Source organism: Acomys russatus, chromosome 13, assembly GCF_903995435.1.
Source record: "Acomys russatus chromosome 13, mAcoRus1.1, whole genome shotgun sequence".
Classification (NCBI taxonomy): domain Eukaryota; kingdom Metazoa; phylum Chordata; class Mammalia; order Rodentia; family Muridae; genus Acomys; species Acomys russatus.
Window position 1 is genome coordinate 36,642,223 of NC_067149.1, and position 5,374 is coordinate 36,647,596.

Here is a 5,374-nt window from a genome sequence, read left to right on the forward strand (position 1 = left end):
TTATACTACCAGAAATTGAACCTAGCTCTTGCATATTCTAGGAAAGTTCTCTACCACTGAGCTACATCCCAGCTTTAAAAAAAAAAAAAAAAAAAGGAAAAACATCAAAGCTGTAATTAAGAAATTCTAAGACATGTTTACTTCAGAATGCAAACTGTCATACTCAGACATGCTATTTTGGGGCTGAGGAGATGGCTTAATGGGTAAAGCTCTTGCCTCTTAAACTGGAGATGGGATCCCTAGCAGTTGATGATTGGCTAGACATGTATGTGCTGGCTTGCCAGTAATCCCAGCGCTGGACAGCCTGCCTGGGGCTTGGAGCTCAGGGCATCTAGGTGGCCAGTTAGACTAGCTTGATCAGTGAGATCTCGGTCCGTCTAAGAGCCTTTGCCTCAATAGATAGGTAGAAAATGATTGCAGAAGATGCCCAATATAAACCCCTGGGCTCCAAGTGAATGCACCCCTACACTTCTGCACATGGGAATATACATATACAGGCACACAAATACATATGAAGAAATAAGCGGGCCAGGCGTGGTGGCACATGCCTTTAATCCCAGCACTTAGGAGACAGAGGCAGGTGGATCTCTGAGTTCAAGGCCATCCTGATCTACAAAGCAAGTCTAGGACAGCCAAGGCTAATACAGAGAAACTTTGTCTCAAAAAGACAAACAAGAAAAAGCAAACAACAGCACCACCGTTGTAGAAATGGTTTAAGTAAGTTGGGTCATCTTTCTCTGTACATACTGTCATTCTGTATTACTAACTGGGTCACTAGAATTTGTGTCTGGGTGGGACTGGGAAAGACATTCAAAGTACACATTTAGCTTATTTCAAAAATGGGAAGTTTATTGTTTTAAAATGGTCTTCTGTCTGTCTGAAGACAAGGTCTTGCTTTGGAGCCCAGCTTGGACTCACCCCTGATCCTCCTTCCTCAGTCCCTTAAGTGCTGGGTTGCTGCGTATGTGGCTAAAAAGAGACTTCTAAAATTAGTCTTTTTCACCGTGGTAAGTTACTTGGGTGTTCTGGACCATGGCTGCTTCTGTGTATTTTATTTTGACTAAGAAGGTGATTTCCTTTTGCATCTACTTGAATCAGGTTGATTTGGTACTTGCCTCTCCGAAGGTCTGGAGGGCGGAAGCTTAAATGAGGTATAGAAGCACCACTGAGCAACACCCTGCTGGCCAAGTGCTTTACTCTGAAAATGTGCCACTCCGAGGAAACCATCATGTTTGTTGTTTTAAATATTTACATTTTATCAAAAACCGAATGTTCTGCCTCCAGCAGTGCACAGTTGTGAGTCAGGAGACTTGAGAAGAAAATAGTCATGCAAATAGTGGCCTTACTGCTAGTTGGCCGCTTTACAGATTGGCAGCCCATGGCAGGTGTTTCCTGTTGGTAAATATCCTTTACAGATTTCCGTTTAAAATTGAGCTATTAATAAAAGTGGGGGCCCCTGTCATTGGTGCCTCTTGGGTGTCGTAAGGGAAACCAACAGGTTAGTGACATTCTAGACAGAATGCAATGGAAACTCTTAAACTACAATAGCAATAGACTAGCAGAACTCATCCATTGCTCCGTTTTACTAACAAGGTCTCCCTTGCAGAATCATTCCATCTGAAAATAGAACCCCCACATTGAGGTAATGCAGCTCTCCCAGCAGGAATCAGGAAGGAAAAAAGATACCTCAGCCTCCGTTTGTTGGCCCTCACAGGTCATGCATTGCTAAAAGGAGGGGATATGGGGAAGAGGTTTCAGTGTGACCTGCTAATGCAAATTCTGATTCTGAAAAGAGTGTCACTTTGGCACCTGGGAGAAGGCTTCCTTTTCCTTGTCATTAACTGGTAGTATCCCTGGTCAGTTGCTGAAGTTCCAGCTTTCCAGTCTTATCCAATGTGGAGGATTTTTATTTTTGATTTTCTGGTTTTTTGAGACACGGTTTCTCTGTGTAGCCTTGGCTGTCCTGGACTTACTTTGTAGACCAGGCTGGCCTTGAACTCACAGAAATCCACCTGCCTCTGCCTCTTAAATGCTGGAATTGAAGGCATGCGCCACCATGCCCAGCCAATGTGGAGGATTTTAAAGGAAGTTTCTTATAGTGATTCTGGCAGGTTAGAGGTGTAGATGGTAGCTAGAGCAGACACACACAGTGCCAACGTGTTTTATGTGCCATCTACTTGGAAATACAGAAGTGCCTTTTTCCTGCTTTGTTTTAATGTAATGAAGAGTTAATCATAAGTTTATAGAATGATGCAACAATTTTGATTTGAAGGAAGTACAGGCTTAACGTGTTTAGAAAGGCATTTACAGTTGCAGGTGTTTTTACTCTGTATCCACTTATGTCCACTAAGAACTTGGGACAGCTGTTTAGAATGTGTAACACTTTGTAGCTGCTGGAGACTCAGTAAGTATTTCAGCTTTTGAGAAACTTGGAACATTTCAGGGAAAAATACTTCCCCTTAAAATAAGAGACTGGGAGACAACCAAGTGGACTTCTGCCTTCTCTTTTGACACGGGAAACATCATCCAGTTGATGTTATTTCTTCTTCCTTTTCTTTTGTCATCTGCAACAGTTGTCTGCTCTCTGTTACCACACAATAAGTCCCCCACAACGGATTATTTTGTTTCTGTGCTTTGTAACTTTCTTTTCTATTTTCATAACATTTCTGTTTCCATTCTGCAAGGAGAAATTAAAATTACTATGGTCTGTTATACCATTTGACACAGTTCACAGAAAGACTGAACACTAAGGTGATTTCTCTTTTGTGGCAGTTTAAGTAGTAAAAAGAGCTGGGGGTGTGGTAAACACATAATGTCAGTTCTTCATGGGTAGGTGCAGCATTTGGCATGACAGAACTGGCGGAGAGGAATATGCTCACTCCCTTTTGTTTGTTTATTTTGGAACAGTGGGCTCACTGAGCTGCCTGCCCAGGCTTGTCTTAGTCTTTTGGTATCAAATCAGGCCCCCTGCTTTAGCATCCTGAGTAGGACCTGAGGCATGTGCTGTCTGACTAAACCCCATCCTTATTATCTGTTGTCTAATAAGTTCACTCTTTTTGATACATAGTTATGTATCCCTGACTACCTGAACTTGCTATAAAGACCAGGCTGCCTTTAACACATAGGAATCTGCCTGCCTCAGACTCTGAAGTGCTGGGATTAGAGTGAGCCACCACAGCTGGCTGAGTAAATTAACTTTCAGTAAAGTCACTTGTTTCAGAAATTAACAGTTCACAAGACATTGTCTTGGCCCTACCCACTAAAAGTAACCTCTGCCTGGTAATATACCAGTTTCTTATTTATTTTCTTCACACAAAATATAATCTCATTATTAGCAGGGCCCACTATTGCAAGTGTTTTATGTGAGTGTGTGAGAGAGTTTGTGCTAAGTACTGTTCTTATCTTCATATGGGAAATATTTTGCAGCTGAGGGAACAGGTGCAGATACTAACTTAGTGTTACCCAGGCAAGAGTCTGACTGGATTCTCAGCTGTCTCTTTGGGGCTGCACATTGAAACTGTTCTTAAAATGAAAGTGACTTCTTTTTTCTTGTCAATCCTGTGATGCTCTCGTGAGAATGTATTTGGAAAAACCTTTTGCAAACCTTTTCCCTAATAATTTTCTTAAAGCTAAGTATGGTGGTTCAAACCTAAAATCTCAGCATTTGGAAGCTGAGGCAGGAGGATCACAAGTTGGAGGCAAACTGGGAGCTACATAGTCAAGACCTTGTTTCAGAATTCTTTTGTTTTTATATTTAAGGCTGAACTTTCTGATTAGATATAGAGGTCTCAATTTTATCAGCCACATGCAGTCTCAGAAATCCTAGTCTAAAGGGCCAGTCACAGACACTCCATTTTCAGGCTTTTCTATGAAGAGAAAATAGGAATACATAATAGTGTCCTGAAAACCTGTTCTACTGGCACCTTTTGTCTGTTGTGCCAAGAAAAGCAGTTTTCTTTAAAAAAAAAAAATTTTTTTTTTTTAGCAGTTTTCTTAAGTTGGCTGGTTTTCTATGGTTATTAGACTTGCTTTTTAAAATTAGGGCTTTTCTGTAATGTGAGAACAGCCACTCTCATCGGTGTGGCCGACAGCTGACTAGAGTGCAAGATAAATTTAATCTAAAATTTACACAAAACTACCTTAAGGAGGAAAGACGTGAATCTTAATGTTCATGCTCAGTTTGTTTCTGCTTCCAGGGAGACAGAATCTAATAGGGTCAAGAGCTGGAGTGAGTTGGACTTCCACAAGTTTCGCTAGTCACTTTTTCTTCTTTTCCTCCCTTCCTTTATTTTATTTTTTGTATACTGCTTGGGCCTTTGTCTCTCAAAAATAAATTCTCCCAACACAAATAACTTGCTAGCTGCCCTCTTGTAACCTATCAATGTTGCAGGAACTGTTCTGACCCTGACCCTGAAAACCGAGAATGCTTGGCTATTTGCTTACTTCCCCTACTTCTTAACTTTGATAGACACAGGTGTAAACTTAGGGAAGGCAAAACCTTTTCAGGCGCTCCATTTGTTGAAAGCCACAGCCCTTAAGAAATGAAATCCGTAATCTTCTTAATTATAGGAATTAGGATTTAAAGGGATTGAGCCCCAAATCTGCCCTACATTTCCAAGGTCGCCGCTGCCTTGTACCGTGGAGATGGTGGAGAATCAGGAAAAGATGTTTAAATAGTTCAGATGAAAATGATTTGGTGTTAGTTCCACCTCACGCCCTGTTGGGATAGGATGGGTTCTCAGAATATTTTAGAAGTATCATGAATTAAGGCATTCCAATAAAAAACAAAAACAAAAACTGGATGGCCATTTCGTGCAGTCTCAGCCAGAGAGTCTTACTCCCACCAAATTAAAAACCTTTCCTAGATATGCACAGGTATTTTCTTTGCCTAATGGCCCTTAACTTTCTATCCTAGACCTGGAGGCACTTTCTTCCATCCATCTTCAGACCAAGAAACATTCCGTCCCAGGGCCACCACTTACCCGAGCTAGGGCGGCTCAGGGCCGCGTCAGTGTCCAGAGCCGGGAGCTCCCGTGTTGCGCTCCCATTGGTTGGAAGTTCTCTTTTCCCCACCCCTTCCCCCTCACCCACCCCCGCCCCCCCACTTCCCCACCGCCCCCAAAGCCTGAGCGACCTAGGCTCGCCACGCCAGCCGGACGGGACTCGGATACGCCCTGGGGCGTGGTCAGGCGGGGGGCGGGGTCTTGAGGTCCGGGCGGCCTATAGAGCCGGAGGGAGTCCCCGGCCGCGCCCTTCGAGGTCAGGCCCGCGCGAGGCCAATCCCGGGCGGCGGGCGGGCAAACGCGGGGCCTGGCGGGCCGGTCGGGCCGCGGGGCGGGGGACAATGGGCCAGTTCCTGATGCGTCACGAGGGA